Source organism: Heteronotia binoei, chromosome 1 (genome assembly GCF_032191835.1).
Source record: "Heteronotia binoei isolate CCM8104 ecotype False Entrance Well chromosome 1, APGP_CSIRO_Hbin_v1, whole genome shotgun sequence".
NCBI classification, from domain to species: domain Eukaryota; kingdom Metazoa; phylum Chordata; class Lepidosauria; order Squamata; family Gekkonidae; genus Heteronotia; species Heteronotia binoei.
The window spans coordinates 132387139-132411175 of NC_083223.1; the positions used below are offsets into that span (position 1 = coordinate 132387139).

The 24037-nt window shown below is 42.2% G+C and overlaps 1 protein-coding gene across 1 annotated transcript in view; it reads left to right on the forward strand.

Moving 5' to 3' along the window:
- The first annotated feature begins 877 nt into the window (after nucleotides 1-877).
- The window catches only part of PLEKHG1 (pleckstrin homology and RhoGEF domain containing G1), a 250879-nt gene continuing 227719 nt past the window's right edge, over nucleotides 878-24037 (forward strand). Inside the window, exon 1 of the mRNA XM_060238686.1 lies at nucleotides 878-971. The gene's annotated coding sequence lies outside the window, so the exon portion shown is untranslated. The remainder of the gene's footprint in view (nucleotides 972-24037) is intronic.

The following is a 24037-nucleotide window of genomic DNA, read 5'->3' on the forward strand; positions in this document are numbered from 1 at the left end:
AACTAACAAGCTAAAGAGTACTCAACATCTTCCCATACATTCCTGGTTGGGAGTGTGAAAACATCTGGTGGAAAGCAAGGACAAGATACTGATAACATTGTGAGAGTGTAGACATTTATGATAGTTTATGTGTTAGAGAGCATTCCTAGCCCCTACCTTTGGGAACCCTTTGAAGTGTGCCTTAAAAGAACTGTATCAATGTATTATCTGTATCACTCTCAAGAACCTGTCTTAAAGCGTATCAGTCTATCAATAAACAATTCCTCCCTGTCATACAGAAGAATTCTGGAGGGGGGGGCATGGACAGAACCTGCACTGAACTTTTTGGGGGAATGCCGGCTATATTTACCTTATCCTAGTATTTCCTCTACTTGAACGGACTTGAGTGCCTCATTGCTATATGTTACGACTGTACTAAGGAAGACGGCTAAAGCCAAGGGCTACCGAAGGACAGTGTTTGCTGACTGGGTGTGAAGACAGTAGCGGGGCTGTGGGCTTTTCCTTGTTTAATCCTCCTTGAGGCTGTCATTTACTCCACACAGACAGGTCCAAGTGGTTAATCCGACTCTTCCCCGCCTTCGGGGGAACTCCAGCGGCAGTCCAAGCCAAGCCAGGCCTCCCTGAGGAGGGGCCAGGCCAGCCCGGGGACGCCGAAGGCAGACTAACTGCGAGAGCTGGAAGAGTTCTCCACGCGGCTGCCTCAGCCCTCTCCGCACAGCCAGGAGGGAGGAGGAAGCGGAGAGGCGAGGAGAGGAGAGGAGGCTCCTGCCGGCCTCTGAAGTTCCCCCCGCAGTCGGGGGACCAGCCGCTTGGCGCCTCAGCGATGAAGTGAGGAGCGAGCTCCTTCTGCTGACCGCCGCGTTTCTTCTGACTCCCGGATTTAACCGCACGAGCTGCCGGGCTTGGACTGCGTTCGGGGAGCCCCTCGCCGGCTCGGAGCTGCTGCTGCTGCTGCCGCCCCTCAGCTCCCGGTAAGAGCTGCTGCTTTGTTCTGATGGCGGTTGCCTTGCTCGCCCGTGCGCTGTGAGGAGGAGGCGTCTGGAGCACTTCTCTTGCCGGGGTGGGGAGCGGAGCCTTTTCCTTGGAACCTTTTGGCGCTTGAGCCCGCTTCCTTCGCCCGGAGGAGATCGCTAGAGTCGGGGGATCGGCTCCACCTGCCGCTTCCTTGCGTGAAAGGTGGGCTCATGTGCTGCGAGAGTAGCCCCATTGTTTCCCGCGATGGGGATCCGAGTATTTGTGATTGCAGCGGCTTTACTGGGAAAACCAAGCGCTGCTTTACTGAGAGAAACTCTACAAAAGGAGAGCAACAGAGAGGTTCAGGGGGTGTGCCTGCTTGAGTACTCTTTCTGTAGAGTTTATGCCCAGGGCGCTTTCATCCGGCAGGAGACCCTGGTTTCTCTGCTTTATTTACCACTTCATAGCATCATTCGTTCTGCTGCGTTCCTTTAGGGGGTTTTTTTTGGGGGGGGGAGGGCTAACTTCGACGCAGTTCACCCGTTAAAGGGACTATCCAAAAAGTTAAGTTGTCCCCTCCCGTGTGATAAAGAGAAACAGAAAGCGGCTGGGTTCAGAAGGGCCCTTATCTTTTGTTACCTGAAGGGAACTTGGCTCCCAGCAGAGAGGGAGGAGCTTTTTAAAAATCCCTTGTAACCCTGTGTGTGCATGCCTGAAAGTTATTTTGAGAGCTGTTCTCTCTGTATTTTCCCTGTACATAACCAAAGTTGCGCTGATATAGGGGTGATATGTGTTGATCTGGACCTATGGAGCTACTGTTGTTGATATCAGGTGCATTTGTCAGGTTTGTCAAGGCCGGTATTGTCTGCTGTGAGTGGCAGTCACAATCTAGGGTCTCTCTCAAATACTGATCCTCTTTAGCTAGGGTTGCTGAGTAGTGAATTTGGAACTTTTGGTGCATAGAATAGATGCCTTAGCACTGATCCTGCATTTTTATATTATTTTAACTCCTGTTCTGCACTTTGAGTGGTTTGTTAACACTTTCATGTGTTAAAATTGTGTGTCTGTCTGTTTCACTACATGCCGATGTATTGAGAAGCTAGGGGTGGCTGTATGTATCTAAGATGAGGGCATGAGGCTAAATTACAAGCACACATCCCTGAGCTATGTGTATGGTCATATATGTTATCCATATATTGGCGTACAAATATTGTATGTGGTTGTATGATTCAGAATATCATAAGTTTGCCAAGCTATATTTTGAAAAATAAATGTTTTATTTTTCATGAGTGATGGTTATTTAGCTGTGAGCACAGGTAGTATGGGAAGTAAGTTCCTGAGGACTTTCAACATTGTTGAACTTTTTGACACACTGCTATTTAAGCCATGCTAGAATGCTTCTTGAGAGGACTGTCTCTTTCCATATGTCCCTGTGTTTCAGCTGTGGCCATCAGGCAGCCATCTGTTGGCTGTCCCATAACTCAGGGTGGCCCATCTGATATAGACCAGAGCTCAGGCCTTTTCCATGGTGGCCCCTGCTCTGTGAACTGGGCTCCCTGAATAGGTGAGAGAGGGCCCCTTTAGGGGGCACTTCAAAGTTTGCCTGTTTGTCAGGGCTTTTGAGGCAGCCTGAATTAGCAAGTATCTTTTAGGAGGGAGAGGGGAGAAATCTAGGGTTTATTTTATTTTTGCTTTTAAACTGAAAATGTTTTTTAATTAAAAAAAGTACTATTCCAGTTGTTAGACAACCGCTCTGATTTCTATTAGATGTTAGATGTCTTGCTAGTGCAAGTTTCTCAAGAAGAACATTTTGCTTCTGGAATTGTTCTTTTTTAAATAGAAAAGACTCCAGTCCATACAGTTGGTTATTTGGGCACTCAATGAACATCCTTTAATTTGTAGTGATTGCATAACAGATTCCCCCCCCCCCATGTAATTCTTTCTGTGCAAGTTTTTTTTAAATCCATTTTATAGGGTCTGTGTTCTAAACAAGGCTCAGCTTCCAAGTCTGCTGCAGTTATATGAGCAAACAAAAATGTGACTGCTTTTATGACAAGTCAATGCTGTTCGTGGCTAGTGGGGGCAACTTTTTTGACAAGATCACTTTGAGATTTTATTCAGTATTATATTATGAATATTCAGTCCTGTCTTCTTTAGCTCCATAGAAGCGTCACTGCCGCTTCTATTAATTGCTGCTAAAAAACCACATCCAATGCATGATGTTATCACTCCTCTAAAAAGCACTGAATGTTATGAAAAGTACAACCATATCATTCAACAATAAGCTTAGGTAGGCCTTCTGACTTTATGTCAGGGGCTCTTTTTCTAGGCTGCTTCATTATGTTTTCACTGAAGTTGGTATGTTTTTCTTGAGGGAAGACCTTGCACTTTTTAAAAACGCTGCAGCTAGGTTATTATCTGGGACATGGACATCAGTCCCATACTGCAGTTGCACCATTGGCTGCCCATCAGTTACCAGGCTCAATTCAAGGTATTGACTATCAGACGGTCTTGATCCTTCTTATCTGTGGGGCTGCCCCTCTTCCTGTGGTTTGCCATGCCAGCAGGGCCTTCTGCAGGTACTGTCCTGCACATGGGTAAAATTGATAAGTAATCCACTTGTGCATATTCTGTTGTGGCTCCTGCTTTTTGGAATGGACTTCCAGATGTGTTTCGGAAGGCTCTCATTCTCATGGCCTCCCACAAACCATGCAAAATGGAATTATTCAAGAGAGCTTTTTGTACAGGTAAATAGAACTTTACTGTGATGAATTGGACAGAAAGTTGCATTGGTAAAAGGATAAAAAAAAAGTTAGTCCCCTATGCAAACAGGGACCATGAATTGTGAGCTGCACTACTTGCTACTTTACAGTATAAAATATACTCCAGACTAGGTAGTTTCTCTATGACTTAATGTATCATGTTTAAAAATCTCATGACTTAATGTATCATGTTTAAAAATCTCATGCTTTGTTTCCTCTCTGTTTGGGGTTTCTGTTTGTTTTCAGATTTCTGTAGTTCAAACCCTGTTTATTGTTCACTGAATGTCCCATCCTATTGATTATACTTGGTTTACACTATGTAATGCACTTTAAGTCTTGGTGAAAATGAAGACTGTAAATAACCTAATAATAATGGAGAGAAACTGAACAGGTGCAAAGAAGAGAAAAGCAGAGTCTGCTGAATTTCTCATTTTAAAGTTGCTATTAAAACCCTCAGGGCTAGGACAGAATGTAACAGTCATCGTTTTAAGGAGTTTTTGCTGTTCACAGAGTCACCAGTATGTTTAACTGAAAATGATGCCTAGGTAGAGTTAACAGCAAACTGGCCAAAGGTCATTGGTAGTACCATCCCTCATATTACACTGCAGCAATAAAATGAATTATTACCACAGTTGTGTTTTAACATGCTCTCAGAAGCAAAGCTCTTTCTGGACTTCAGCCTATTTAGCTGTAGACCGTTTATATGAAATAGGTGGTTTGGTTTGTGTATGACTAAAACTTTCAATAATGGAAATAATGATACTTTTATGTAGCACTTCCTATTTGTCATGTTTTAATTCAACTCTTTCTCTGAGATGGCTTAAATTATTTTCACAACAGCAACCCTGCATGGCTTTGTGGCTGAATGGAGAGCTGGACCTTGATTTTCCCAGTCCTTTCTTTACAGTATGACTGCTACACGAAACTGATTTCCTAGTATACAGAATACAAAACATTATAAGCCAGCAGTAGCCAAACTGTGGCTTGGGAGCCATATGTGGCTTTTTCGCATATATTGTGTGGCTCTCAAAACCCCCACCGTCCTGATGGCTGGATTGGAGAAGGCATTTGTCTCTATCTGCCTTCCTTCCTTCCTTCCTTCCTTCCTTCCTTCCTTCCTTCCTTCCTTCCTTCCACATCTGACGTTCTTGTGTTGAAGAGCTAAAACATATGACATTTATTCTTTGCGGCTCTTATATTAAGCAAGTTTGGCCACCCCTGTTATAAGCCTTATCCTACATAAATGTGAATGGATTTTAACTGCCAGAAGATTGGAGGCAGGCGAATGTTGTCCCCTCTGGATTTGTCCTCTGGATTTGGTCCTAAGTAATGCCCATGACTTGGTGAGAGATATAAAAGTGATCGCACCGCTTGGGATCAGTGACCATAACGTTATTGATTTCACCATTTGTATAAATAGAGAGTTGCCCCAAAAGACCAGCACAACCACATTTAACTTTAAAAGGGGTAAATTCTCTGAGATGAGGAGGCATGTGAAGAGGAAACTGAAAGGAAAGGTAAATACAGTCAAAACCCTTGGGGAAGCTTGGAGGCTATTTAAAACTACAATCCTAGAAGCTCAGATAAAATATATACGACAAGTTAGGAAAGGCGTAAACAGATATAAGAAAAGGCCTGCATGGTTAACAAACAAAGTAAGCTGTAAAGGGTAAGAAGGACTCCTTTAAGCTGTGGAAAGCTAGTCCAAATGAGATTAATAAAAGGGAACACAGGCTGTGGCAAATCAAATGCAAGACTGTGATCAGGCAGGCAAAAAGGGACTATGAGGAACATATTGCAAAAAACATAAAGACCAACAATAAAAATTTCTTCAAATATAGTAGAAGCAGAAAACTAGCCAGGGAGGCAGTGGGTCCCTTGGATGACCAAGGGGTCAAAGGATTACTGAAGGAGGATAGGGAAATGGCTGAGAAGCTGAATGCATTTTTTGCCTCCGTCTTCACTGTGGAAGATGAGAAGTGTTTGCCTGCTCCAGAACCACTTATATTGGAAGGGGTGTTGAAAGATCTGAGTCAGATTGAGGTGACAAGAGAGGAGGTCCTACAACTGATAGACGAATTAAAAACTAATAAGTCATCAGGTCCGGATGGCATACATCCAAGAGTTCTGAAAGAACTCAAAGTTGAACTTGTGGATCTTCTGACAAAAATATGTAATCTTTCATTGAAATCTGCCTCCGTTCCTGAGGACTGGAAGGTAGCAAATGTCACCCCCATCTTTAAAAAGGGTTCCAGAAGAGATCTGGGAAACTACAGGCCAGTCAGTCTGACTTCAATACCAGAAAAGTTGGTAGAAACCATTATCAAGGACAGAATGAGTAGGCACATTGATGAACACGAGTTATTGAGGAAGACTCAGCATGGGTTCTGTAAGGGAAGAGTTTGCCTCACTAACCTGTTTCATTTCTTTGAGGGGGTGAACAAACATGTGGACAAAGGAGACCCGATAGATATTGTTTACCTTGACTTCCAGAAAGCTTTTGATAAAGTTCCTCATCAAAGGCTCCTTAGTAAGCTTGAGAGTCACGAAGTAAAAGGACAGGTCCTCTTGTGGATCAAAAACTGGCTAATTAATAGGAAGCAGAGAATGAGTATAAATGAGCAGTCTTCGCAGTGAAGGACGGTAAGCAGTGGAGTGCCGCAGGGCTCAGTACTGGGTCCCATACTCTTTAACTTGTTCATAAATGATTTGGAGTTGAGAGTAAGCAGTGAAGTGGCCAAGTTTGCAGATGACACTAAATTGTTCAGGGTGGTGAGAACCAGAGAGGATTGTGAGGAACTCCAAAGGGATCTGTTGAGGCTGGGTGAGTGGGCGTCAACGTGGCAGACGAGGTTCAATGTGGCCAAGTGCAAAGTAATGCACATTGGGGCCAAGAATCCCAGCTACAAATACAAATTGATGGGGTGTGAACTGGCAGAGACTGACCAAGAGAGAGATCTTGGGGTCATGGTAGATAACTCACTGAAAATGTCAAGACAGTGTGCGATTGCAATAAAAAAGGCCAACGCCATGCTGGGAATTATTAGGAAGGGAATTGAAAACAAATCAGCCAGTATCGTAATGCCCCTGTATAAGTCAATGGTGCGGTCTCATTTGGAATACTGTGTGCAATTCTGATCACCACACCTCAAAAAGGATATTATAGCATTGGGAAAAGTGCAGAAAAGGGCAACTAGAATGATTAAAGATTTGGAACACTTTCCCTATGAAGAAAGGTTAAAACGCTTGGGGCTCTTTAGCTTGGAGAAACGTCGGCTGCGAGGTGACATGATAGAGGTTTACAAGTTTATGCATGGGATGGAGAGGGTAGAGAAAGAAGTACTTTTCTCCCTTTCTCACAATACAAGAACTCGTGGGCATTCAATGAAATTGCTGAGCAGTTGGGTTAGAACGGATAAAAGGAGGTACTTCTTCACCCAAAGGGTGATTAACATGTGGAATTCACTGCCACAGGAGGTGGCGGCGGCTACAAGGATAGCCAGCTTCAAGAGGGGGTTAGATAAAAATATGGAGCAGAGATCCATCAGTGGCTATTAGCCACAGTGTGTATATATGTGTGTGTGTGTGTTTATGTGTGCGTATATAAAATTTTTTGACCACTGTGTGACACAGAGTGTTGGACTGGATGGGCCATTGGCCTGATCCAACATGGCTTCTCTTATGTTCTTATATTCTCTTCAAGAAGGAGAAAAAGGAGGATCCGGATAACTATTGACCCGTCAGCTTGACATCTATACTTGGAGAAGTATTTGAACAAATCATCAAATAGTCAGTCGTGGAACATTTAAAACGGATGGCTGTGATTACTAACAGTGAGCATGGGTTTCTCAAGAATAAGTCATGCCAAATGAACCTGATCTCTTTTTTTGAGAAAGTGACTACCTTGCTGGATCAGGGGAATGCTGTGGACATCATTTATCTTGATTTCAGTAAGGCTTTTTATAAGGTTCCACATACTGTCCTAGTTGACAAGTTGGTAAAATGTGGTTTGGATGCTGTTACCTTTAGGTGTATCTGTAACTGGTTGACAGATCGAACCCAAAGAGTGCTTGTGAGAGGAATGGTGTGTCTCAAGAATCTGTCCTGGAACCTGTTTTGTTCGACATCTTTATAAATGATTTGGATTAAGGAATAGAGGGAATGCTTATTAAGTTTGCAGATGATACTAAATTGGGAGGGGTGGCAAATACAGTAGAAGACAGAAATAGGATCCAGGATGATCTTGACAGGCTGGAAAACTGGGCTGAAACCAATAAAATGAATTTCAACAGTTCTGTAAATTCTGCATTTAGGTAAGAAAAATCCCATGCATGGTTATAGGATAGGGAAGACTTGTCTGGGCATTAGTATGTGCAAAAAGGATCTAGGGGTCTTAGTGGACCATATGCAGAACATGAGTCAATAGTGTGATGCAGTGGCTAAAAAGGCAAATGCATTGTTGGGCTGTATTAACAGAAGTATAATGTCCATGGTATCACTTTACTCTGCTCTGGCAAGACATCACCTGGAGTATTGTGTTCAGTTTTGGGCACCATATTTTAAGAAGGATATAGACAAGCTGGAACGGGTCCAGCAAAGATGGTGAGGGGTCTGGAGGCCAAGTCATACAAAGAAAGTTTGAAGGAGTTGGGCATGTTTAGCCTGAAGAGGAGGCAGCTGAAGAAGAAGACTGCAGATTTATACACCGCCCTTCTCTCTGAATCAGAGACTCAGAGCTGCTTATAATCTCCTATATCTTCTCCCCCCACAACAGACAGCCTGTGGGGTGGGTGGGACTGAGAGGGCTCTCACAGCAGCTGCCCTTTCAAGGACAACTTCTGCCAGAGCTGTGGCTAACCCAAGGCCATTCCAGCAGGTGCAAGTGGAGGAGTGGGGAATCAAACCCGGTTCTTGCAGATAAGAGTTCGCACACTTAACCATTACACCAAACTGGCTCTACATCAAACTCGGTCTTAGCTTGGAAGATGTCTTCTTATCTTGATTTGGCTCATCTAGCTGTATGGCTGGACTACCATGATATACTGCACATGGGACTACCCTTAAAAAGCAACTTGATAACTCCAGTTGGTACAGAATTCTGTGAGAACTCTGCATATCTCCCTTTCTGCAAACACTCCATTGATCAGTTACGAAGTTCAAGGTTATAGCTACCACTTACAAAGCCCTTAATGGCATTGCACCACATACCTGCAGGACAAACTTTCTTTGGTATGCTCCACTGTGACAGCTTAGCTCATCTGAGCAAAGCCTTCTGAAGATATGCCCTGCAAACAGATAAAATTGGCAGCTGCCCATTCACACATATTCTCCATGACAGCTCTCAGATGATGGAATGGTATTCCTGATGCTACTAGGAAGTTCCCCACACTTCTATTACTTTTTAAAATGTGAAAAACAGAATTGTACATGAGGACATTCTTGTAGGGAAGCAGAGCTGTGGTGTAATGGATCATCTGAAGAGGTGACTTGTATTAGGGATGAAGTTTTCCTACATTGATTATCTTATTGCCTTAGTTACATTTGCTCTCATTGTTTCTTTCCTCCAGATCTTCAATCCCAGCTCTACTGCATTATTTAGTTTTACTGTTAGCCTTTGCTGTTAAATCAAATGTTATCATGTTTTGTAATCTGCTTGCTGATGGACTAAATAGGTTTTTTTCCATACTTGTAATCTGTTTTGAGTCCTAGAGAGAGAAGTAGAAAATAAATGAAAATGAACGTCCAACCATTATGGTTATCTTCCAAGGCCCTGCTTCAGATGTCCTGCCTTCTGACGTTCAGGTGGCAGCTCAGAGGAAAGCCTTCTTAGGGGTGGCTCCAAAACTCTAGAACTTTCTCCCCAGGGTGACTCAACTTTTGTTGCCATCTTCCACCAGCAGGTGAAGACTTAGTTTTGTTTGGAATTCTCTCAGGGACTTCTAATTAAGTTAAAATGGAGGTTTTAATTGTTTTTATATTAATACTGGCCCTAGTTTTAATTGTTTATTGATGTGTTTTGATTGTAATGGTTTTTAAGAGGTGATTTTTAAATGTATGTTTTTATGTTACTCACCTTAGTGGGCATTATGAAGGTAGAAATGCAGAGTATAAATAAATATTTTGTTAAATAAAATAATAATAAATAGCCTCAAACACAGATTAGGGGTACTATATATTTGGTAACTCATGTAACTCATTATCAATATATATGTAGGCTTCCCAATCCCCAGGTCCCAGCGGGGGATCCCCCGTTTTGACAGGCTTCTCCCCGCCCCCAGCCAGCTGGCTGGCAGGGGAAGCCCCACCCCCACAGTCATTCTGTAGATTTAGAGTTCCTGCAGGTTTAGAAACCAGCAAACAGTTTTTAAAATGTGTCCCTTTAAGGCTGAGCAGGAAGCAGGAAGGGGTTCATGGGAAAGGATCTGTAACAGTTTCCTCAGAGAACAGCCCCTCCCTTTCTTTTGCTTTCGTTTTCAGAGCAAGCAGGAATATTCTGCAGGAACAAGACCCAGTAAGTATTTGTGTGTGTGAGAGAGGGAGGGGCAGGGGATTCCCTGGTTTGGAGGCCCTCCCCCCCTTTAGAAAACGTGGGGGGGAGAGGGAAATGTCTACTGGGCACTATTATTCCCTATGGAGAACAATTCCCATAGGGAATAATGAGGAATTGATCAGCAGGTATTGGGGGCTTTGGGGGGCTATTTTTTGAGGTAGAGGCACCAAAGTTTTAGTATAGCATCTAGTGCCTCTCCCCAAAATACCCCCCAAGTTTCAAAATGATTGGACCAGGGGGTCCAATTCTATGAGCCCCAAAATATGGTGCCCCTATCCTTCATTATTTCCTATGGAAGAAAGGCATTTGAAAAGGTGTGCTGCCCCTTTAAATGTGATGGCCAGAACTCCCTTGGAGTTCAATTATGCTTGTCACACCCTTGTTCTTGGCTCCACCCCCAATGTCCCCTGGCTCCACCCCCAAAGTCTCCTGGCTCCACCCCCAAAGTCCCCAGATATTTCTTGAATTGGACTTGGCAACCCTATATATATGCCATATTTTGAGTCAGTGTGGTATACAGATCTAATGTCACAATGCATAAGATGTTGAGAGATCTGTGACTGGATTTCTAAAATATTTTTCTTGCTAAAGAGCAACAGCCCATTATTTTAATGGGACCTCAAAACAGGTGGTTTTAATCCCTTTTCCCCTGCATCATTTCCTCAATCTCAGCTGGGTCTCCAGAGTTGCTGTTTACCCTATTGGCTGGAACATGTAGGTTACCTTATGTTTTTCTGGGAGTGTCTTTGAGGCTGGGAAAATGGTGTAGATGGGAGAAGGCAGAACTTTATGCCATGGCTACAGTCTGAATCAGTGTGTGTAACACAAACACACATCCTGCCCATTCCCTCTATTTCCTATTTAATTTCTTTTTCTGGAGATGCATTCGCAGGTCTCTCATTGAATATGGCCCCAAAATCAACTAGCTGGGGATTCCTGGTTCAAATGTTAGTTCAGCCATGAACTCAGAGAACTCACTTAGAGAACTCTCTTAGCCTCACCTGGCATATGAAGGTAATAAAATCAGCATACCTTAGACAAGTTTTGAAAGGCTTGTTGAGAACACATATATAATCTACTTGCTTATAATATTCATTTAAGACATTTATGTAGGGTTGCCAGGTCGAGTTCAAGAAATATCTGGGGATTCTGGGGGTGGAGCTAGGAGACTTTGGGGTGGAGCCAGGTTGTGACAAACACAATTGAACTTCAAAGGTAGTTTTGGCTATCACATTTAAAGGGGTCACACACCTTTTAAATGCCTTCCTTCCATTGGAAATAATGGATAGGGATGCCTTCTTTTGGGGCTCATAGAATTGGACCCCCTGGTCCAATCTTTTTGAAACTTGGGGGGTGTTTCGAGAAGAGGCACTAGATGCGATACTGAAAATTTGGTGCCACTGCCTCAAAACACAGCCCCCCAGAGCCTCAAAAACCCACAGATTGATTCTCCATTATACTATATGGGAACTGGTCTCCCTTGGGAATAATGGAGTGTCCAAGAGACACTCCCCCCCTCAGTTTCTGATACGCCTAAAGTGGGAGGGGGAAGACCTCCAAACCAGAGGATCCCCTGCCCCCAACTGAGGATTGGCAACCCTATATGTATGTTCTGCTAAATAGAGCCTACAGCAGTTTTGAGAAATTAGAAAATATACTATATATACTACTAGCATTCTTTACTTATAAATTGCTGTTCTTAAACTGACAGATTCTAAAATTATAATTGGAAATGATGTTCAAAGGAGAAATCTCTTTCTTGTATGTTATGTCAGAAGCATGACTCACTTGTCCATCCATTTCCTCTGTTTCACTGTAACATTTGAGACCATTCCATGACTTTATTGACTTTTCTCAACACCTTCCATTGTGTTCATGACAAAGCAGGGACTAGGTCAGAAATTTTTAGTGACTGACTACTTACTGGACCAGCTATTTCTTTCCTCTGTCATACTACTGCTGTAGAAATAATTTCAAGCAATGATGATATGATAATGACAAAGTCAACCTAGTATTTGGATGGAGATTGGAGCAATTAGCACAGAGATAAAGGTATTAATGAGATATAAAATGAAAGGTACATTAGCATAAATACGGTGGAACTTAAATTAGGATGATGCCGGTAGACTTCTAATTCTGTTAACCAGTTCCATGACAATCATAGTTTGTGGGGAGCATAGTTTGGAAGGACTGCAGTCATTGCAGTTAAAACAGTAGATGGGGCTGAAAATTCCAAGTTCTTCCTGAATATTACTTTTTCTTTGGCATGTTGAATATGACTTGCTTGAAGTTTCTGACTGTCACTGATGTATTTCTGGCTATCAGCTATGCACACTGCTGAATCTAAATCAAGAGATCCAGAATGAGGCTTGGTTACCTAATTACCTATCTTCGGTTCCCTGGAAAAAGGTAGCCCTGAGGGATTATATTGAAGTATGGTGTTCTTCTTCAGGGTACTGAGCCTAACTAAGGACTTCTGTGTTGTGTCTCCCAGTGTAACTTCTCCATTTACCTTTAAATTGTCCCTCTCCCTTCACTATTCTTTTTGTTCACAGCACTATATATAAAATGAATGCAGTAAGACAGCATAAGTCATTGGGAAGAATTACAACAGAATGTATCATTTACAGTAAAAACAGCAGCACTGTAAGATGTCTTCTTCATGTCTTCCTTCCTTTTGGTAATGAACAGCTTTTATTGATTAAGGGTTGTGGTTCAAATTTCTGCAAGTGCTTGTGGTCCCTGGCTTCCAGCTAAATTTGTAATGGAATCCTGTTCACTTGTACTGAAGCTAAATTTGGAAATAGCAGACAGAGTGTGTATAAGCAATTGTGGCTGGAAAGCAGAAGCAGACAGTTGCTTTGATGTTTAAGATTTACCTGTTTAATTTCTATGGCCTCCTGTAATTATTTATATTATAACATGATGATGGAAAGCCATCAAGTCGCAGCCAACTTATGGCGACCCTGTAGGGTTTCCAAGGCAAGAGATGTTCAGAGGTGGTTTGTTATTGCCTCCCTCTACGTAGCAATCCTGAACTTCCTTGGGGATCTCCCATCCAAATACTAACCAGGGCTGATGCTGCTTAGCTTCTGAGAACTGACAAGATCAGGCTAGCCTGGGCCATCCAAATCAGGGCTATTAACGCCCTACATGATGATATCATGAAGCTTGAAAAGATATTTGAGCATTTTTATAGGACTGACAAATGCTATAGATAATATCAGGTGAGTTCAATTGTATGCATTTGCATATTTTATCAACATCTTCACATAATATAGGTGTTTTTGAAGCCTGAAAGATTCTTGTTTTTTGAGTTGGAAAAGTATTAGGAAAATCTAATTTTAGGAGGCTATTTTCAGTCCTTGGTGGGGCTCTCTTTATACTAGCTGACACAGAAAGCAGAAGCAGGGAAACAACTTTTTTGGTGTTTTACTCCAAGCACAGTGCTAGAGTTCAGATGACTGCTTAAGTCTCTATCTTCAATCAAAATTCCTGTAAAAATAAAAAGTACAACAAACCAGATATTAGTGCCAAATGCGGTTGTGTTTATCCTTGCCATGGATTTTGCTCTGTCTACCTCTTTGAACAATGCTGCCTCAGAGTATGACTGGAAGGAAAGGAAAGGTCCCCTGTGCAAGCACCAGTCGTTTCCAACTCTGGGGTGACATTGCTTTTACAACGTTTTCACGGTAGACTTTTTACGGGGTGGTTTGCTATTGCCTTCCCCAGTCATCTGTACTTTCCCCCCAGCAAGCTGGGTACTCATTTTACTGACCTTGGAAGAATGGAAGGCTGAGTCAACCTCTAGCTGGCTACCTGAAAACCCAGCTTCCCCAGGGGATCGAACTCAGGTCGTGAGCAGAGTTTAGGACTGGAAGCACATGCATAATTACTACAATGGTGGATGTGAAGTCCTTATGACATAAAAATTTTTAACAAAATGTGCTTCTGTGAATACATAGTTCATTTCCCAAGTGCCTACCATTCAGGGATATGTAATTTTTCATTGTGACACAGCTGAATTGTGGTGACCCTGTGAGATTTTCAAGGCAAGAGACAGGCAATCCTGGTATTCCTTGATAGTCTCCTATCCAAATACTAACCACGGCTGACTTTGCTGAGCTTCTGAGATCTGATGAGATTGGGCTGCCTGGGCTATCCAGGCTATCCAGGTTAGGTTATATAATTTTTACTCTTAAAAAAACTACCAAGTAGCCATTTAGAAAACTTCACACCTTCCTTTTGAAGGATAAGTACTAAACTACAATTGTCTTTTCATTTTTGAAAATGTAATTATGTAAAGACAAATTTAAAACCTAGATAATGGATAGGTGGTGTTGCAAATCGAGCTTAATCTAGACTAGCATCCAATTTCATACAATTTGTTTACCACTTAAATCTAATTTATGAAAACATGTTTGCTAGTTAAATCCTCCTACCTTTATTTCATACCACACACATCGTTTAAAGCTTATCATTTCAGATATATTGAATTCATATTAATGGCATTAACATGCTGTTATCTATGATACATGAGAGGAGCCACAAAGCAAAATATAAATGCAACAAAATATAAAGTAATAAGGCTAAAAAAATGGTTCTTCCCTATTTATCCTGCTTAATCACTTATTTTTTTGTGTGTTTGGACTTGTTTAAACTGTTCCCCCTCAGAGTCAAGCTTCAGTATGACTATCCCTGATGAATAATAACATTGCTCAAGATCTATTCATCAGAGAACTTTTACTGGATTAAAAGAATCGTCCGAGAATCTTTCACTTATTTGACAAGCCTTAACATCTATATGTCCCCTTTGCCCAGTTGGAATGGAGGTATGGGCTGGGTTGCCATCAGTTTGCTCTGTCTTTTGATGGCTGGCCACCTGGATTCTGTCCCAGAAAATCTTGACCGGGCTCTGGAGGTTATGGCTGGATGGCTCAAACAGAGCCAGCTGTGAAACTTAATCCACCGAAGACAGAGATTCTGTGTCTGAGCTGGGGTGGAGTTTGTTCAGGAATCAAACTCCCAGTCCTTGGTGAGGTACCACTGGTGCCTTGGGATGATCCTGGATGCCTCACTTTCTATGGAGGCCCAGGTCACCTTGGTTGGTAGATCTGCCTTCTATCATCTTTGGCAGGTCAGGCAACTGATTCTTTACCTCTCTGCCCAGAATCTCACCATGGTGACCCATGCAATGCGCTTGCCCTTGAACCTGACCCAGAAACTTCAGCTGGTGCAAGATGTGGCAGTGCACCTTCTGGCTGTGATACCTATGAGGGTTTGTATCCAGCTGGTGCTCTGCCAGTTGCACTGGCTACCAGTTAAGTACTGGATTCACTTCAAGGTGATGGTCTTAACTTTTAAAGCCGTGAACAGCCTGGGACCAGCATCTTGAAGGGACTGCATCTTCTCATATACCCCCATAGAGCTTTATACTCTGCTGAGCAACACCTTCTGGTTGTCCTTGGTTCAAAATACGTCCATTTAGCTTTTTCTGTCCTGGTCCCTACTTGGTGGAACATATTCCCACTGGAGGTCAGGGCCCTGTGGAGCTTGTTGCAGTTCTGCAGGGCCTGCCAAACTAAGCTGTCCCGTGAGGCAGTGGATGTTTGAGCATCTGGCCTTCTTGTCAAATATGGCTTATCTTACTCTTTCCAATTAGGGCCTTATACTGTGAAATTTTGCCATCTTAAATGCTTTTAATTGTTTCAGTTTGTTTATTTGGTTAACTGTTTACATTTCCAATTTTTTTAAAATTGGCTAATTGTTTTAGAATTGGTGTAACTGGTTTTTAATGTTTGATTGCGTTGTTACCTGCCCCGAGCCTGCTTACAGGGAAGGTGGAATAGAAATGTACAATAATAAATAAATAAATAATAACAGAAAATGAGTTAAATCTATATATATGCAGAAATAACTTTCAGTGTGTACAACGCCTATATACTATTGAGCTCTTCAGAGGTTTGTGGGTACTTAATAAAAATAGTGATTGGGCACTTGCTTAATAGTTTGCATACAAAACCAAGTCATTTGTCCATTTAGCTCAGTATATTGATCATCCATGGTTGTAACAGTCAGATATCTGGTACACATTACAGTAAACACACAAGCCCTGTGCAGATAACCTGTTCATGCATTTACTCACCATGTAGGGAAGGGAGAGTACATATGTGCCTGTTTACCCTGTCTCTGTACATTCACCAACTAGGCTGCATGGTGCAAAATGCAGTGGATCACAGGGAGGCACAACATATTTGAGGGTACTTCTGCTTATTTGCACCATGTAGATGATGTGGGGGTGGGTGGGGGGCAGCACTTGTGCCTACTCTTCTTCCCATGCGGTTAGCCAGTGCATGGGTGGTCCTTTTGTACAGGACTATATATAGAGTTGCCAACCTCAAGGTAAGGCTTTCAGATCTCTTGGAACTATAACTGATCTCCAGACTACAGAGATTAATTCTCTTGGTGAAAATGGCAGCGTTGGAGGGTGAACTCTGTGGTACTATAGCCCATTGAGGTACCACTCCTTCCCAAATTCTGCTTTTCTCAGGCTGCACCCCCCAATCCCCAAGAATTTCTGAACCCAGAGCTGCAACCCTGGCTATATACGATCTGTGTACACATGATTTTTCTTTTCATGTATGTTAAGGAATTCTTATGTTTCATACAATATATACAACAGATAGTGAATGCTGCACTATGTGGCTTGTGACCAGCTTTGCTTTAACTTTCTAATAGTAACCACATGTTGGAACACATTGATATTAAAATTATAGCCAGGAGTTAGATGGGAGTGTGGATTAATGTGTCAGTTTAATATACTGGTATCACATCTGTTGGGAATGGTTAGGGATTCAAGAAATTATTGAAGAATGGGTAGAATTTAGAAAAATATTTTTAAGGCCATGGAATTGAATTCTGTTGCATAACAATCTAGATTTTTTAGGAGGTGGTCTTGGCTTGATTGCTTTTTAGCTTATGAAATAGGTATTAAAGTAAAAAAGTATCAATACAGACTGGTATTAAAAATCTCAGAAGTCAGTGCAAAAATGGAACGTCTTTTTGGCACTGATATAGGTTATGCTTTTTTTCTACAAAAAAAGCCCAGCAGGAACTCATTAGTATGCGAGGCCACACCTCTAATATCACCATCATTTGCATACTAGGCCACACCTCTGACATCACCATCATTTGCATACTAGGCCACACTTCTGACATCACCAAAAGTGTATAATGTCTTTTTTGAGGTGTGGTAACAATTCTGGTCATCACACCTCAAAAAAAGTCCAGAAATATATAGCCACATATATATATACAAAGCCATAAATATATAGCAATCCCAGGGGAAAAAATCAAATTCCAACCCACTACTTAAAATGCTTAAAGAAAGAAAGCGAAATAAAGCAAACAGACAGGAGAAAAGATTGACTGAATGAATGAAAGGGGAAAGAGAGTTGGAAAAAGAGAAGGAGAGAGAGAGGGGGAGGGGGAAGTGGGAAATAAGGCAAACAGGGAAACAGAAATATTGACCGAAAGAAAGAGTGAGGGAGTGGAAAATAAAGCAAATAGATAGAGAAAAAGAAAGACTGACAGAAAGAAAAAAATGAATGCATGAAAGGGGGGAGAAAGAAAGAACACTGCCAAAAAAGAAAGAAATAATGAATGAATCAATGGGGCTGACAGAAAGAAAAAATGAATGAATGAGAGGGAGGGAGGGAGGGAGGGAGAGTCGGAAAGAAAGAAAGAACACTGCCAAAAGGAAAGAAATAATGAATGAAAGGGATTGACGTCGCGAGGTCGCAGCGCAAGCGCGGCAGGCCTCCCCAAGCCCCGCTGGATAGCGTGATATTGGGAGGCCCTCATGCAAGTGCGGCAGGACTCTCCGAGCCCTGCCGGACAACACAACACCAGGAGGCCCCCGTGTAAGCGTAGCAGGCCTCCCTTAGCTCTGCAGACACCCGGACATCAGGAGGCCCCCCGCGCAAGAGTGGCTGGCCTCCCTGAGCCCCGCCAGGCAGCGGGGGAAGTTGATTTGGCCGAGCCAGAATGTTGCCCGGGCCACCCAGAACAGTGTTCTGGTGCATTCCGGCTCAAAAAAAGCCCTGGGTTATGCACCTATAAGTTATGCAGCTGCAATAGGTTATGCACAACAATATGTATCTTGGGTTCAGGATCCTATGGTGTGAGCTCAGCCAAGTAGAGGTGTGTTAAGAACATAAGAGAAGCCATGTTGGATCAGGCCAATGGCCCATCCAGTCCAACACTCTGTGTCACACAGTGGCCAATATGTGTGTGTGTGTATACACACACACACATATATACACACACACACGTACTGTGGCTAATAGCCACTGATGGACCTCTGCTCCATATTTTTATCCAATCCCCTCTTAAAGCTGGCTATGCTTGTAGCCACTACTACCTCCTGTGGCAGTGAATTCCACATGTTAATCACCCTTTGGGTGAAGAAGTACTTCCTTTTATCCATTTTAACCTGACTGCTCAGCAATTTAATTGAATGCCCATGAGTTCTTGTATTATGAGAAATGGAGAAAAGTACTTCTTTCTCTACTTTCTCCACCCCATGCATAATCTTGTAAATCTCTATCATGTAACCCCACAGTTGACATTTCTCCAAGCTAAAGAGCTCCAAGCGTTTTAACCTTTCTTCATAGGGAAAGTGTTCCAAAACTTTAATCATTCTAGTTTTTCTGCACTTTTTAGTGCAGTTTGGTGTAGTAGTTAAGTGTGCAGACTCTTATCTGGGAGAACCGGGTTTGATTCCCCACTCCTCCACTTGCACCTGCTGGCATGGCCTTGGGTCAGCCATAGCTCTAGCAGAGGTTGTCCTTGAAAGGGCAGCTGCTGTGATAGCCCTCTCCAGCTCCACCTACCTCACAGGGTGTCTGTTGTGGAGGAGGAAGGTAAAGGAGATTGTGAGCTGCTCTGAGACTCTTCGGAGTGGAGGGCAGAATATAAATCCAATATCTTCTTCTTTTTCCAATGCTATAATACCCTTTTTGAGGTGCGGTGACCAGAATTGTACACTGTATTCCAAATGAGGCCGCACCATTGATTTATACAGGGGCATTATGATACTGGCTGATTTGTTTTCAGTTCCCTTCCTAACAATTCCCAGCATGGCGTTGGCCTTTTTTATTGCAACCGCACACTGTCTTGACATTTTCAGTGAGTTATCTACCACGACCCCAAGATCTCTCTCTTGGTCAATCTCTGCCAGTTCACACCCCATCAACTTGTATTTGTAGCTGGGATTCTTGGCCCCAATGTGCATTACTTTGCACTTGGCCACATTGAACCTCATCTGCCACATTGACACCCATTCACCCAGCCTCAACAGATCCCTTTGGAGTGCCTCACAATCCTCTCTGGTTCTCACCACCCTGAACAATTTAGTGTCATCTGCAAACCTGGCCACTTCACTGCTTACTCCCAACTCCAGATCATTAATGAACAAGTTAAAGAGCATGGGACACAGTACTGAGCCCTGTGTCACCCCACTGCTTACTGTCCTCCACTGTGGAGACTGCCCATTTAAACTCTGCTTCCTATTAATTAGCCAGTTTTTGATCCACAAGAAGACCTGTCCTTTTACTCCGTGACTCTTGAGCTTACTAAGGAGCCTTTGATGAGGAACTTTATCAAAAGCTTTCTGGAAGTCAAGGTAAACAACATCTATTGGGTCCCCTTTGTCCACATGTTTGTTCACCCCCTCAAAGAACTGTAACAGGTTAGTGAGGCAAGATCTTCCCTTACAGAACCCATGCTGAGTATTCCTCAATAACTTGTGTTCATCAATGTGCCTACTCATTCTGTCCTTGATAATGCTTTCTACCAACTTTCCCAGTATTGAAGTCAGACTGACTGGCCTGTGATCTCCTCTGGAACCCTTTTTAAAGATGGGGGTGACATTTGCTACCTTCCAGTCCTCAGGAACGGAGGCAGATTTCAATGAAAGATTACATATTTTTGTCAAGAGATCCACAAGTTCAACTTTGAGTTCTTTCAGGACTCTTGTTAGTGTTAGTTTTCTTCCCACTAATGTTAATGGAAAGACCAAAGCTGTTCAATGTGTGTAATAGGAGCATGGAACATGAGCAGTATGAATCAAGATAAGCTCAAAATCATAAAACAAGGAGGGAGGGAGTGAACTACAGTGGACTGGAGCAGAAAACTACAAAGTGTTTTTCTCTGGAAATGACAAACACAGAAGAAACAGAGTTGCTCTGATAGTGAGGTGAGAGGTAGTACAGGCATTCTGGGACTATAATGTTAAGTCTGACTGAATAATTTCAATCAGACTTCATCAAAAGCTTCTCAGCATAACCATCATTCAGATTTACACCCCAGCTACAGATGCTGATGAGAAAGAAAATGAAATTAGAATCAATTATAATTGGAAGATATGGGCTAGGAGCAGGAGAGCAGCTCACAAAATTCTGTAAGACAACAATTTGTTCATAGTGAATACATGCTTCAGGCAACTGAACAGATGATTGTACACATGGATGTCATTGGATGGCTGATATAGAAATGAAATAGATTACATAATTGGAAGCATAAGTTAAAGAAATCCTGTTGGCTTTGTTGAAACAAGACCAGGAATTAATTGTGGTGCTGACTCTTAATTGTTAATATTGAAAATTAGAATAAAGCTGAAAAAAACCACTAAAGCATTCATAGTTCCAAAATACAATTTAAACAACATTCCTGAAGAGTTTAAAGGCCATGCAAATAATAGATTTGCATAAGTAAAAGTGATTTGCATAAGTAAAAGTGAACATGAACAAGAAGAACTATCAGTTGAAACCAGAGATATTATCAAGGAAGAATGAGCAAAGACTATTCCTGTAGCCAAAAGAAATGAAAAGCCTCAATGGAAGACTAATAAAACTCTTTAAAATGCTAAAGATAGATGAGAAACCAAAGTGGTGAGAAGCAAAAGGTGACAGAAATGGAATCAGAAGTCTAAATGCGAAGTTCTAGTGACTTGTACATAAAGATAAAAAGAACTATTATAATAACCAAAGTGAAGAAATAGAAGAGAATAACAAAATTGGAAGAACAAAAGATCTGTTCCACAAGATTACTGAAAAGCTTTCAACTGTGTGGATCATGAAAACATGTGGTTGGTTTTAATGAAATGTGTGTGCCACAACATCTGATTATTTTGATGTGCAAATTGTACTCTGGACAAGAGACCACTGTTAGTGCAGAATATGAAGAAACAGAATGGTTTCCAATTGGCAAATATGTTAGACAAGGATGTATTTTATCTCTCTAGTTCTTCAATCTATATGCATCATGAGGAAAGCTATTAGATTTAGATGAAGGTGGCATGAAAATTGTGGAAGGAATATTTACAGTCTGAGATATGCAGATGACATCACATCACTGGCAGAAAGTATGAAGGCTTGAAATAACTACTGCCAATGGTTGAAGCAGAAAGTGTCAAAGCAGGATTACAGCTGAACATCAAGAATACAAAAGTAATGACTACTTGGGAATTGTTAAAGACTACAGTGAAATTGTTAAAATTTTCTGTTCCTTGGCTCACTTATCAACCAAGAGACTGCAAGGAAGAAATCAGAAGGTAGTTGAGACTGGGGAGGGCAGACATGAAGGAGTTAGAAAGGATTTTTAAATGTAAGGATGTGTTGCTGATGACCAAGATCAAAATAATTCATACTGTAATTTCCCCCATTACTATGTAGGGGCTTGAAAGAAAGCTGACAGGAGGAAAGTTGATTATTCTTGTGGTGTTAGAGGAGTTTGATGGTTACTGTGGACTACCTATGAACAAATAAGTAGGTTCCAGTTCAAATCAAGCCTGAGCTATCCCTAGAAGCTAAAATGACTAAACTGAAGCTATTGAGCTTTGGTCACATTATGGGAAGACAGGCATTACTGGAAAAGACAATATTGGTATGAAAAACTGAAGGCAGAAGGAAACAAGGAAGACCCAACATGAGATGGATTAACTCAATCAAGGAAGCCATGGCCTCTTTTTGCAAGATATTAGCAAAGCAGTTAATGATAGGATATTTTGGAAGTCATGAACTCATAGGCTCACCATAAGTTGGAAGTGACATGACAGCACATAATACACACAAAACTGGAATCCTAAAGCAGTCCTGAGGAAACTAACCAGTTTGCTCACATGCTGGCATTTGTACATCCTGAGTTACAGAGTTAATGATTAACTGATTTTTGGTATAAGGCAAGAAGAGTGAGCCATGTGAACACTGCAACAAAATAGATTGGTGTAGATTTTAATTTAACATTGGTTAAGTATTGGAATGTCTATATCTGAATGCATATAGCACTGTTTAATATAATATGAAGGTGATCAAATGGTGAACATTAGCTGGAAATGGAAAATTGTATTTATGGGAGTTGAAAATAGTTTGTGAGTGTTTGTTTCCTATGGAATGCACACAAAATTCTTCTCACTGTTTAAAACAATACAAGGATCCACTAGACCAGGGGTGGCCAACGGTAGCTCTCCAGATGTTTTTTGCCTACAACTCCCATCAGCCCCAGCCATTGGCCATGCTGACTGGGGCTGATGGGAGTTGTAGGCAAAAAAAATTTGGAGAGCTACTGTTGGCCACCCCTGCACTAGACCTATTTTACTATAGATTAGTTTTGAGATGAGTATATATGCTATTATCAGCAATATTGCTTTCATCAGCTCTCTAATTCCTGCATTAATTTTGATATGAGTGACAGCATGGTGTAGTGGTTAAGATGTTAGACTAGGATCTGGGGGCCCTGGGTTCAAATCCCTATGTTGTCATGGAAGCTAGTTGGTTGACCGTGGGCCAGTCACTTGCTTTCAGCCTAATCTACTTCAGAAAGTTGTAGGGAAGATTAATGAAGTTGTAGGGAACATAGTAAGAGCCCCATGGCACAGAGTGGCAAAGCTGCAGTACTGCAGTCCTAAATTCTGCTCACAACCTGAGTTTGATCCCAGCGGAAGCTGGATTCAGGTAGCTGGTTCAAGGTTGACTCAGCCTTCTAGCCTTCCGAGGTCAGTAAAATGAGTATCCAGCTTGCTGGGGGGAAAGTGTAAATGACTGCGGAAGGCAATGGCAAACCACCCCGTAAAAAGTCTGCCATGAAAATGTTGTGAAAGCAACATGACCCCAGAGTTGGAAATGACTGATGCTTGCACAGGAGACTACCTTTACTTTTTAGAGAGCATGAATGGAGAATGTTGTAAGCTGCTTTGGGAGGAAATAGGGAGGAAAGGTGGGCTTAAATGAATAAATATCACCTCTTTTCCAGTGTCACAGGCTTTGTTCTCTGCAGTGGTGTTTGCAACTTGCAGTTAGCTAGAGCAGTAGTCCCTGACCTTTTTGGCACCAGGACCAGTTTTGTGGAAGACAATTTTTCCACAGACTGAGGGAGGGGGGATGGTTTCAGGTTGATACAATTGTGCACTTTATTTCTAAAGTGTTTGGTGTGGTGGTTCAGTTTGCAAACTCTTATCTGGGAGAACCGGATTTGATTCCCCACTCCTCCACTTGCAGCTGCTGGAATGGCCTTGGGCCAGTGATAGCTCTTACATAGGTTGTCCCTGAAAGGGCAGCTTCTGGAAGAGCTCTCTCAGCCCCACCCACCTCACAGGGTGTCTGTTATGGGGGAGGAAGGTAAAGGAGATTGTGAGCTGCTCTGAGACTCTGAAATTCAGAGTGGAGGGCAGGATATAAATCCAATGTCATCATCATCTTCATTATTATTATTA